Genomic DNA, 13,769 nt, shown 5'->3' with positions numbered 1-13,769 from the left:
AATAAATAAAATAGATAAGCCTCTAGCCAGACTTATTAAGAGAAAAAGAGAATCAACACACATCAACACAATCAGAAATGAGAAAGGAAACATCACGATGGACCCCACAGAAATACAAAGAATTATTAGAGAATACTATGAAAACCTATATGCTAAGAAGCTGGAAAACCTAGAAGAAATGGACAACTTCCTTCCAAGAATGACCAAGGAAGAAACACAAAATCTTAACAAACCAATTACCAGCAAAGAAATTGAAGCGGTAATCAAAACACTACCCAAGAACAAAACTCCTGGGTCAGATGGATTTACCTCAGAATTTTATCAGACATATAGAGAAGACATAATACCCATTCTCCTTAAAGTTTTCCAAAAAATAGAAGAGGAGGGAGTACTCCCAAACTCATTCTATGAAGCTAACATCACCCTAATACCAAAACCAGGCAAAGACCCCACCAAAAAGAAAAGTACAGACCAATATCCCTGATGAATGTCGAAGCAAAAATACTCAACAAAATATTAGCAAACCAAATTCAAAAATTCACCAAAAGGATCATACACTATGACCAAGTGGGATTCATCCCAGGGATGCAAGGACGCTACAACATTCAAGAATCCATCAACATCACCCACTACATCAACAAAAAGAAGGGCAAAAACCACATGATTATCTCCATAGATGCTGAAAAAGCATTTGACAAAATTCAACATCCATTCATGATAAAAACTCTCAACAAAATGGGTATAGAGGGCAAGTACCTCAACATAATAAAGGCCATATATGATAAACCCACAGCCAACAACATACTGAACAGTGAGATGCTGAAAGCTTTTCCTCTGAGATAGGGAACAAGACAGGGATGCCCACTCTCCCTACTGTTATTCAACATAGTACTGGAGGTCCTAGCCATGGAAATCAGACAAAACAAAGAAATACAAGGAATCCAGATTGGTAAAGAAGAAGTTAAACTGTCACTATTTGCAGATGACATGATATTGTACATAAAAAACCCTAAAGACTCCACTCCAAAGCTACTAGAACTGATATCGGAATACAGCAAAGTTGCAGGATACAAAATTAACACACAGAAATCTGTGGCTTTCCTATACACTAACAATGAACTAATAGAAAGAGAAATCAGGAAAACAATTCCATTCACAATTGCATCAAAAAGAATAAAATACCTAGGAATAAACCTAACCAAAGAAGTGAAAGACCTATACCCTGAAAACTATAAGACACTCTTAAGAGAAATTAAAGAGGACACTAACAAATGGAAACTCATCCCATGCTCCTGGCTAGGAAGAATTAATATCGTCAAAATGGCCATCCTGCCCAAAGCAATATACAGATTTGATGCAATCCCTATCAAATTACCAACAGCATTCTTCAATGAACTGGAACAAATAGTTCAAAAATTCATATGGAACCACCAAAGACCCTGAATAGCCAAAGCAATCCTGAGAAGGAAGAATAAAGTGGGGGCCATCTCGCTCCCCAACTTCAAGCTCTACTACAAAGCCACAGTAATCAAGACAGTTTGGTACTGGCACAAGAACAGAGCCACCATCCAGTGGAACAGAATAGAGACTCCACACATTAACCCAAACGTATATGGTCAATTAATATATGATAAAGGAGCCATGGACATACAATGGGGAAATGACAGTCTCTTCAACAGATAGTGCTGGCAAAACTGGACAGCTACATGTAAGAGAATGAAACTGGATCACTGTCTAACCCCATACACAAAAGTAAATTCGAAATGGATCAAAGACATGAATCTAAGTCATGAAACCATAAAACTCTTAGAAAAAAACATCAGCAAAAATCTCATGGACATAAACATGAGTGACTTCTTCATGAACATATTGCCCCGGGCAAGGGAAACAAAAGCAAAAATGAACAAGTGGGACTATATCAAGCTGAAAAGCTTCTGTACAGCAAAGGACACCATCAATAGAACAAACAGGTACCCTACATTATGGGAGAATATATTCATAAATGACAGATCCGATAAAGGGTTGACATCCAAAATATATAAAGAGCTCACACACCTCAACAAACAAAAAGCAAAAATCCAATTAAAAAATGGGCAGAGGATCTGAACAGACAGTTCTCCAAAGAAGAAATTCAGATGCCCAACAGACACATGAATAGATGCTCCACATCACTAGTCATCAGAGAAATGCAAATTAAAACCACAATGAGATATCACCTCACACCAGTAAGGATTGCCACCATCCAAAAGACAAACAACAACAAATGCTGGCAAGGATGTGGAGAAAGGGGAACCCTCCTACACTGCTGGTGGGAATGTAAACTAGTTCAACCATTGTGGAAAGCAGTATGGAGGTTCCTCAAAAAGCTCAAAATAGAAATACCATTTGACCCAGAAATTCCACTTCTAGGAATTTACTCTAAGAATGCAGCACTCCAGTTTGAAAAAGACAGATGCACCCCTATGTTTATCATAGCACTATTTACAATAGCCAAGAAATGGAAGCAACCTAAGTTTCCATCGGTAGATGAATGGATAAAGAAGAGGTGGTACATATACACAATGGAATATTATTCAGCCATAAGAAGGAAACAAATCCTACCATTTGCAACAACATGGATGGAGCTAGAGGGTATTATGCTCAGTGAAATAAGCCAGGCGGAGAAAGACAAGTACCAAATGATTTCACTCATATGTGGAATATAAGAAGAAAGAAAAACTGAAAGTAAAAAACAGCAGCAGTATCCCAGAACCCAATAATGGACTAACAGTTACCAAAGGGAAAGGTACTGGGGAGGATGGGTGGGAAGGGAGGGATAAGGGCAGGGAAAAAGAAAGGGGGGCCTTACGATTAGCATGTAATGTGAGGAGGGAATGGGGAGGGCTGTGCAACACAGAGAAGACAAGTAGTGATTCTACATCATCTTACTACACTGATGGACAGTGACTGTATTGGGGTTTGTGGGGGTGACTTGGTGAAGGGGGAGTCTAGTAAACATAATGTTCTTCATGTAATTATAGATTAATGATAACAAGATGAATTTAAAAAAAAGCAAGTCTAACCTGCCAGCTTCAGGTAATCCATCTTAATACTTTCAATCAACAGATTCTTCTAGGCCAGTAGCTTTCAATCTTGGCTGCACATTAGAATCACTCAGAGTTTTGGTGGGTTTACCACCTACACCCCCAACAAATCAGAAACTCAGACAATGGAACCAGAACATCAGTACTTTTTAATGTTCTTTGGGACACAGTAATGTGCAGCCAAGGGCAAAGACTACTGCTCCAAGCCAATGTTTCTCAAATTGCTCTCCATGGACCACTGATAGAAAAATACACTGGAGTACCAGTTAAAAGTGCCTGTCTCTGACCTCTACTACAGAACTAATGGGTGGGTATTTTGGAAAACCTGCTAACGTAACAAACCTACACAGGTGATTCTTATACACATTGCAACATATATTGTAGATGAGCTTTCTCAAATCCATTCCAATTCCCTCAGAGCAGTGGTCATCAAAGTGTGGTCTCCAACTAACACCATCATTGCCACCAGGGAACTTGTTAGAAATGCAAATTCTCTGGGGACCCCACCCCAGACCTACTGAATCAGAAACTCTAAAGGTGGGCCCCAACAATTTCTGTTTTAATATACCCCCAAGTGATTCTACTGCATGTTCAAGTTTGAAAACCAATGCCTCATAACATGACTTACTGAGGACTAGAGATTAGAAAGCTAAAGATTCCCTTTCCCAAACTGTCCTGTAGCTCAGGCTGTTCTTGTGACCTGGAATCTGCCAACTAGATGCACCTCAGTAAGGAGTGGAAAGTAGAAATAAGAGGGAGACCAATCTCCTCTTGGCAAGGAAGTAGTAGAGGCAGTTGTTTTTTCTGTGATAGTGGTAGTAGGGGTCCCAGTGCCCAGCCCCACCTCTAGTGGGGACTTAGAAGCAGGATACAGAGCCACCTTTTTGTTGGCATGAATCACAACTGAGGAAGTGTGTCCATGAGCAAAGAGTGGTGGCCATGGTTTCCTCCCCCTCAGGAGGCAGCTGAGGTGGTGTGGTCTTAGAGTCAAGAGAGGGCAGCAGCATCCTGATGCCCCAGCTCCTGATTATTCTCTGGTAAATGTAGCAGCTCCCTTGGTGGGCCAGTTCTTTGGTGTTTTGGGTATCACTTCTGGAAGTTCAGCCTAGAGCCTGCTCCTCCAAACCTCCTAAGTATTTCATAAATTTCTTATTTCCTTTCATGCTTAAACTAGCTAGGATACATTTAATACCCTGCATCTGGACCCAGTCCAATGCAACACTTGTGTTAGAGGTCTGATACTGCAGCTGTGGATGCCAGTATCTTTCCCAGGAGACAGCAAGACCCAAGAAGGCATGTGTGTAGAAGAGTCCCAAAGTACTATTGATAAGACGGTCTATCTCAATTATTTGCTTATACTGACTCCAACAAAGGGTGTTTTGGCCAGGAGCCCAGTCTGCTCCATCATTCCCATCAGAACCTGCCAAAGTCAGCACAAATTAACATTAGTTCACTAAAACCTACTACTAAGCAAACATGGATCAGAGCCAGGTTCCCTAACCTCTTCTCAACCCCTTCAAATGCAATTAAACCTCCCTTCTATAAGGAAATTCTGGGATTGCCTTTGACCAACTGTAAATCCGGGAAAAGGAAATCCTGGGACAAAATACCTCTAAAAACTGAAATCAGTCAAAGGGAGAAATAAAGTTTAAAACCCACTTATTGCTTGCAAACTGCAGTCCAGTGCCATCTCTCTACCCTGCTCTGGAAGGAAGAAAGCCAGCAAGCAAAGCCAGCCCCTCCCCTTAAACTCTCAGGTTCAGACACGGCCTCAGTTGCACAGGTAATTACCCATTGACATGGAAATGAACTTCTCTGCACCCCTGAGGATAATATGTAAATGCACTAAAGCCAGGCGAGATAATCTGGAAATGTTACAATTTTACCCACACCAACTATGTACCCTATTCTTACTAAACTCTTAAAATTCAAGCATGAATAAAGTGAACCTTACCCTCAATCATCTTGCAGACCAGTGAATGAATGGAAAGACGCCTTGAGGATGCTTGTATTTACAGAAGTACAAGCAAATTCCCACTAAATATTCCACTGCATCTAGGTCAGATCATGAAGAAATGACTTAAATTGCCATCACCAAACTTTGAGGCTGTCCTTAATTCAACAACTTTACTTCTGGCCTGGAAGTATTTTGGCTTCTTTGAAAGTGGTACATCTTCCTTGAGAATCTGTTTTCTTGAAGATTTGGGGAGAAACACATCCTCTGTACATTTAAACAGATATGCACATATTTCAGAGTGGAATTCTAGCTTCAAATTCATTTTTAAATCTCTATTGAGGTATATATAACATGCACACAGATAAAAATATATATCATAACGGTACAGATCAATGACTTTTCAAAACTGAGTATGTCCATGGAACCAGCACCTAGATCAAGAAACAGAGCATTACCAGCATTCCAGAAGCCACTCTTGTGCCTCTTCCAGAAGCTACCTCCCAAGGGTAACCACTATCCCTACATTTTAACTTTATATAAATGGAATCATACTCTGTGTTTAGTGTCTGGCTTCTTTTACTCAGCGTTATGTTTGTAAGGTCCATCCATATGTTGTATGTAGTTGAAGGTCATTCTTGCTGCTGTATGGTATTCTGTTTTGTGAATATACCGTAATTTATCTATTCTGCTGTTGATGGTTGTTTAAGGAATTTCTAGTTTGAAGTTATGAATAATACTGCTATGAATATTCTTGTACATGTTTTTTGGTGGAAATAAGCACTCATTTGAGCTATGTGTATAACCAAGAGTAGAATTGTAAGATTATATGTGGGCATATTTTCAACTTCAGTAGACACTCTGAAAGAGTTTCCCAAAGTAATTGCACCAAATCCCATTTATTTCTAAATTTTTTAAAAAATGAGACTCTAAAGGAGCTTCATCCTTGGGTTGATGTCTTGACTGTCCCCTTGGAAGGTACCAGTTCATACTCTTTGACATATTTCAAGATTTTGTGCTGGGTGCCTGGGAAGGTGGCACCCATTTTGAGTCAAGCATACCATAGTTGCTGGGGCTAATTTTTACAAGTATTTCTTTAAGAAATAATAAAAATCATTGCTGCTTGTATTAGTTACCTATCACTGCTTAACAAATTACTGCAAACTTAGCAACAAAAACAGCACACTTTTTGACAATTTTCATAGGTCAGGATTCCAACCACAGCTTAGCTGGATGCACTGCTTCAGGTGTCTCTCTGGCTGCATTCAAGGTCCTGGTCAAAGCTCATTTCTCATCAGAGGCTCCACTGGGGAAATACTTGTTTCCAAGTTCCCTCAGATTGTTGGCAGAATGCATTTCCTTTTAGCTATAGCACTGAGGGCCTCAGCTTTTTGCTGACTATTGGCTGGAAACTGCCCTCAGATTGTAGGCGCACACCTCTCTGCCAATTCCCATGTGGACTTGTCACATGACCACTTACTTTATCAAACCAGCAAGGAGAATTTTGCTCCAATCTGCTTCTGCAGAGTCTTACATAATATAATGTAATCACAGGAGTGACATCCCATCACCTTTATCGTATTCAATCGATTAGAAGTAAGTCACAGGTTCCTGTCCACTCTCAAGGGGGAGGTACTACAGAAAGGTGTGGACACCAGGAAGCAGGAAATCATTAGGGGGTCACTATGAGGTTTATCTACCCCATTGCTTATGGAGCCCCTGTTGGGTTCTCAGCCACATATAAGCATTTTATTCCCATTAGCTCATATAATCCTTTCAAAAAAATCTCACAGGTAAATATTTGCACTTGTCAGGATTCTTGGCTGCAGACTACCAACAACAGTCATGGGTAGTTTTAGTTCAGATATATTTTATTGGCAGGATATTAGTTTGCAGAATCTACAAAAAAAGGATAAACCAAACTTGGAGAATGGACAAAATTAAATGGGGGGTGGGGGGCAGGAGAGCAGACCAGCAGCCAGGAACTAGCCAAGTCATACCATAGGAAGGATCTGGTTTAAGATGTCATGCTCCTGGCCCCTGCCTCCCTCCACTCACAGGGGTCCCCCAAATATTTGTTACCAGTCTACACCAAGTGCAGAAATTGAAAAAAATCATTTAGAAATTTTATATTACTTTGATGGAGTAATTTTCTCTCTTGAGAACCTAATAACATATATATCATTGAGGGGTTTGGTTTTCATGACTTTTTCATTTATTATTTGCTTTCCTAATGACTCATTTTTATGGTTTTTTAACAAAATATCAGTCCCCAGCAAACTGGAAATTTTTAAAACCTGGCCCTTCAGCACAGATAGTTTGTAATGCTCTGGTCTAAACTGCCCTGGCTGGCATTAGCTACCGACTTTGGAGGTAAAATCCCAAGTGCGGGTATCTGTGTCTTGGGGCTGCATGGTCACTGCCACTGTGGAGTTCAAGAACCTGTCGTTTCCTATGTCTGTGTGTCTGTGCTGGAGCAGATATCTGCCTCTCTCAGGAGCCCCTCAAAGGTGGGCTTCCCAGATGTAGAAAGTAGTATAGATACCAACTAGTTAAAAACGTGAGGTGGCAGAGGGGAAGGGAAAGGGAGAGAGAAATATTTATTTTAAGGAACTGGCTCGCACAATTGTGGGCGTTAGTGTCTGAAATCTATAGGGCAGACCAGCCGTCTGGAAACTCTGCCAGGATGGTTATGTTACAGGCTTGAAGCAGAATTCCTTCTTCCTCTGGGAAACCTTAGCTTCGCTCTTAAGACCTTCAACTGATTGGATGAAGCCCAGCCACATAACAAGGGTAATTCTCTTTACTTAAGGTCAGGTGATTGGAAATGTTAATCACGGCTACAAAGCACCTTCACCCCAACATCTACACAAGTGTGACTAAACAACTGGGCACCATAGCCTAGCCAAGTTGACGCCTAAAGTTAGCCATCACAGTGACATATCCACTAAATTTTATTGACTGATTTACAGATTGTTAGAGATTGTGGTGGAGAGGTGTGACAATCAGTCTCAGTACCACCTTGCACAGAAGACCCCTGTTAAATCTCAGACAGGAAATGCAAGGATGAGGAAAATGGGCATGCAAGGTGGAGGGGCAACAGAGGGTCAGGATTTGGGGAAGGCAGACCTGAGGAGAGAGAGCAGTGTAGACTCCAGCTTATAGGCAAGGGGCTGTGAGGTAGGTATGTTGAAAGGGGCAGAGGGGCACACCTACTCTAGACAAAAGGAAAGAAGCTGGGGGTTGGGAGAAGGCTTGCCCCTCCAGGACGCTTTCCTACTTCATCACACTGAAGGAGCCAGCCTTGGAAAATATCCCCCAAAATGTTAGTCAATCAGTCCACATTTCAAAATCCAGAACTTTGTTTTTCATATGGTAATAGAAAAGGGAAAATCATGTTCTTCAAAAGAGCAACTAGCCAAAGGATTATGTCCCTGGAAGTTGGATGTTATTTTTTGACTGGATTATATTTTTATCAGAGGTTGAGTTTTTTGGTGGAGTGTTTCTTGTAATGGTATGGGTGTAGATGGATTTAATTCCTTCAGGACTAAGTCCCCATTTAAAAGAAAGAGCCCAGCCTTCCAGAAGGCTCAGTACGGTCAGGTTTACAGGTCCACTTGCTTCTCCATTTCACTTTGAAGCAAATCAGGACTGTAGGGCCTGTCCCTGTTCACTTTGAATTCCATATTTGGATACCTAATCACAACTTGACTGCAAGAGTAAGGGAGCTCACTGGGTCTATTTTGAAAACTGCCAGGCAGAAAATTTGGGACTATCTTGCTCCCCATATCTCAACAGTTTGTGCAGCCACAGTTCCCTGGCTCAGGTACCCCTGAGAAGAAAGAGATGGGACTTAAATTGAGCTTGAAGTTGATGCTTTAAATTGAGAATGAATGTTTTCTTGTGGGGGTTGGAGGAAAGGGGCCTTTTATTTTTTCTAACTTTTTATTATGAGTATTTCTAAACAAACAGGAAAGTTGAAGGAATTATGCAACACCCATATACTCACCACCTTGATTCTACATATATCATGTTGCTGTGTTTTCTTTATCTCAAATCTTTACTTCTATGCCTCCCTCTATCATTTATCAGTTCATCTTATTTGTTGGATGCATATCAAAGTAAGTTGCAGACATCAGTATACTTCACTCCTGAACACTGCAGCATATATAGCATTAACTAGATTGAACTGGGTTTTAGTAAGCAGAAATAACAAGAAAGCTTTGGAATCTACCCAAAGTGTGATTAAGGGATGCAAAGATATTCAGCACAGCATGGTTGAAGGCAATGATTGTACAAACATAAAGTCCTCTGGAGGAAAAACTTAAATATATGCATAGTTCATGATGCTACTTGTCTCTTGCTTTGAAGGACATTCCTTTAATATTTATCTTCAGTCATTACATGCATATATCTCAATTAGCACTGCACTGGTGCTCCACTGCTATGATGTGGATATTCGTTAAAATTTTAAATTATTTGTTCATACATGAAGTTTTCATTATTAATGAGCTTATTTCTATCATGATTATTTACTCACTAGCAACATATGTACACACATTTTCCAGGCAAGCATTTGTGTAATACGTGTGTGTGTGTGTTTGTGTATACTGAGACATTAATTTAAGAGAAGAATGTAGTAGTTAATCTACTGCCAACCATAATTGAGAGGCACTACATATCTTGGCTTACAGCAATTTCCTCCCTCTGACTCCTAATAGTCTATTTCTTCTATCCTTTGCATTCTTTTATTTTCAAACCGATCTCCCTTCCTCCTGCTGTTCATTCTATGTTAAATAGTTTATGAAGATATTCATTACTCCTTTTGACTCTAAAATTTGCTTTGAGCTAAAATACCTCATGACTTTGACACATGGCAAAACCAACCCAATTTAACTTGATGACCTAAGGCAATTAATATGCCTTTTTTGTTTTCAGAAGCCGTGGATTCAGATTATTTTAAAAGCTGTCGCTAAGCTGTTTGTCTCAGGAGGTAGCCTTAATTAAGGTACAAATATTCCTCATACTTCAGTAATAGTAATTAGTATACCATCTACTTTGTGTCTACCAAATAGCAGGTATATACACTGGACACGTCAGTGGTGTCATCCATGCAACAGCTATTGGTGACCCTCTTACTATGTGCAAGGCACTGTGCCAGGTGCTAAAGACACTGCAGTGAATAACATGGACTCACGAAGGTGAAAATCTAGTGTGGGATTATTTGAATTCCTATTAATTATTTAGTAACAATTAAAATTGCAATTGGGACTCAAAAAAAGTGGTATTTGAAGTAGATAAAACAGAGAAAGCCCTTACCTAGTCTGGGAGAGTGGGGCAGGGTTGGGAGTGCTCAAGGAAGGCTTTCCTAAGGAAGTGACATTTTATCTGAGACTTGATAGCTGAGTAGGAGTGGGTCAGGTAGGAAAAGAGGGGAAGAGCTTTCTAGGTAAAGGAAACAGGATATTCAAAAACCCTTGATTAGGAAAGACCTAACTAAAATCCAGCCAACATGTAGGGAGACTTGGAGCATTAGGGTACAAAAGGAAGCCAGAGAAACTAGCAGGGGCTAGGTCACAGAGTCTTGTGGGCATTGTTAAGGGTTTTGGTATTCACCTATTCATTGATCAGCAGCCATTGAAGAGTTTTAAGTGAAATTAGGAATAGATTTGACCAAAATTGTGTTTTTAGACAATCACTGCTATGTGGAAGATGGTGTTTTACTTAGGTTATAGTTTTGACTAAGTGTAACTCAGGCTCAAAATAACAATGGCTTAAGATAAGAGCCTGTTTCTCTCCCATGTGAAAGTCTGAGCTGGAATTGGACATTCCAGTGCTGAAAAGTCATTAGGAACTCAGGCTCCCTCTATCTTCTTAACCTACCATCCCTAGATTGTTGCCCTTGCCAGCATTGTCCAAGATTGTGAAACACCAAAACCACAACTCAACCAGCATGAAAGGCACAACCTGGAAAATTTGTATAGCACTTGCATCCTTATTCCATTAACAAGAACTTAGCCCAGTGGCCACATCTAGTTACAAGGGAGTTTGGGAACATGAGTCTTTTTTCTAGGTAGCTGTGTGCTCAACTAAGAAGTCTATTACTTTGAAAGAAAAGAAGGGGATATTGCAGGACAAGTGGCAGTTTCTGCCAAAGGTGGATTAGAGTTAGTCAAGAGAGGAAGCAGGATGACTAGTTTAGGGGCAATTACAGAAGTACAAGCAGGATATGATGGTGAGTTGGTCTAGCATGGTGAAGTAGAGATGGAGAGAAATGAAGGAATTTAGGAAATGTATAGGCACATAGAATCAATAAGACTTACATATAAGAATTAAAGGAGAAAAAGTATAGAGGATAATGTCCAAGATTTTTAAATGAAAAACCAGGAAAATGGTGGCATCATTAACTGAAGTGGGAAAGACTGGAAATCAACAGATTTATGTAGGCCAATCATAAATTCAGTTTTGAGTTTCTTGTCAGATATTCAAGTAGAAATGTTAACAAGGCCAGGCATTGGCAAACTATGGCCTACAAGACAAATTTGGCTCACTGTGTTTTTTGAAAACTACTATTATTTTATTATGGTAAAATATAGATAACATAAAATTTACCATTCTAACCATGTTCAAGTATACAGCATTACAGTAGCATTGATTACATTCACAATGTCATGCACCATCACCATTATTTCCAAAGCTTTTGCATTATCCCAAATACAAACTCTGTAAGCATTAAGCAATAGTTCCCCATTCCCTCTCCTCCTCAGTCCCTAGCAATTTCTAATCTACTTTCTGCCTCAATGAATTTGCCTATTCTAGATATTTTATATAAGTGGAACCATGCAATATTTGTCCTTTTGTGTCTGGCTTATCTCACTTAGCATAAGTTTTCAAGGTTCACCCATGTTGAAGCATGTGTCAGAACTTCATCCCCTTACAGCACTGAGTCCTTGAAGAAAAACATAGCATTAGTTAAAAGAGTGATAACTCTTCAAGCCAACAGAAGTTCTTCAAGGAGTTGAAAAAGAATATACAGTATAGGAGAAAAGAAATGAATTCTAAATTTGAGCAATTTAAACTATTTTGCAGAATGAGCAAGAGGCTATTAAGCAGATACAAAATGGAAAGAAGAACATTTTAAAATGAAATGAAAACCTTATCACATTTTCAGATCATGTTTCCACATTAAAACATCGGAGGGAAGCAGAGGGCACATGTGTACAGTCAGAACTGGAATTACTGATGCATGTTAAAAATACCCACAGCAGGTATCAAGACCTAAAATGGGTTGAACTCTCTTCATTCCATTTAAAGAAATACAGACTCAGTATTCCTCTCCAGTATTCCGGCTTGGGCAAAATTATCTAGCCATTGCAAATAGATGTGATTCTAGATCTTAAAACAGCACATTCTCAGTTTATAGTCTCTGAAGATGGAAAACTTGTGTGATATAGAAGGAAAAAACAAAACTTTTGTGATAACCCAAGGAGACTTTATTTCTGCCCGGATGTCCTGGGTTCTAAGAGATTTAATTTTGGCAGGGATTGCTGGGAGCTGAAAGTGGAAAATAAACCTTAAATGGACATTGGAAATGTGTCAGGATAGTCTTGCCAGGAACTGGTGGAATCAACCAATGGATTCTGGGTAGCTAGATGATATGTTGAGAGCCATTATGTTGCACTGGATTCTTAAAGAGCCTGCTTCTGCCAGTAGTAAGGTGCAGTAAGATTGGCATTTTTCTGGACTGAATTAAAACTGAGTGGGGTTTCCTTTCATAGCATCAGTAATAGATCTCTTCTCTATACTTTTAATAATTGTTTTATAGAAGCCTTTGGCCCTATTTCTATACTAGAAACGGATTCTGAATCTCTTTAGAAATCTCATCAGTAGCAGATTATGAAAGATGAGATACCTGGGAATGATTCTGTTTCAGTTTTTAGGGTTAACTTAACCAGCAAATCTTGTCCCAGTAATTCTAGATTATTTTTAGTTTTTACTGCTGAAAACCAGAATAGGTTTTTCTTACTCATTTTTAACAACTATTTAAACATGGTAATAATGCCAATTGCATAGATGTTATAGGCACCAGTTGTCAAGTGCTTTGAGTTTTCTGGATAAAATATTTGAGAATTATATTACTTAACACAACCAATAAATGATTTTACTTTAAAATTGAAAAAAACTTTATTTCTTTTTAAGGCTGATTAATTTTCCATTATATGCCTGTATCTTTGTTTCTCCATCCATCTGTTGATAGACACCTAAGTTGTTTCCATCTTCTGGTTCTTGTGAATAGTGCTGCACTAATTTTGGCATACAAGTATCTATTTGAGTCCCCATTACTAATTCCTTTGGGTATATACCTGAGTGGAATTGCTAGGTCAAATAGTAATTATATATTTAACTTTCTGAGAAACCACCAAACTGCTTTCACAGTGGTTGCACCATTTTGTATTTCCATCAAGAAAGTATGAGACCTTCAGTTTCTCCACATCCTTACTAACATGTGTTTTTTCCATTGTTTTATTATTGTTGTTGTTGTATCCATTCTAGTAGGTGTGCAATGGTATCTCTTTGCAGTTTTGATTTCCATTTTCTTAACGGGTAATGATGTTGAGCATCATTCATGTATTTATTGACAATCTGTATATCTTCTTGGAAAATGTTTTATTCAAGTCCTTTATGCATTTTAATTGGGTTTTTGTCTTTTTGTTGCTGAGTTGTAGGAGTTA

At 39.2% G+C, this 13,769-nt stretch overlaps 1 pseudogene; it reads left to right on the top strand.

Moving 5' to 3' along the window:
• Positions 1–12,902, top strand: part of LOC118923512 (tripartite motif-containing protein 60-like) — a 40,021-nt pseudogene extending 27,119 nt beyond the window's left edge.
• The last annotated feature ends 867 nt before the right edge of the window (positions 12,903–13,769 follow it).

This window comes from Manis pentadactyla, chromosome X (genome assembly GCF_030020395.1).
Source record: "Manis pentadactyla isolate mManPen7 chromosome X, mManPen7.hap1, whole genome shotgun sequence".
NCBI classification, from domain to species: domain Eukaryota; kingdom Metazoa; phylum Chordata; class Mammalia; order Pholidota; family Manidae; genus Manis; species Manis pentadactyla.
This window is presented reverse-complemented; position numbering and strand designations above follow the sequence as displayed.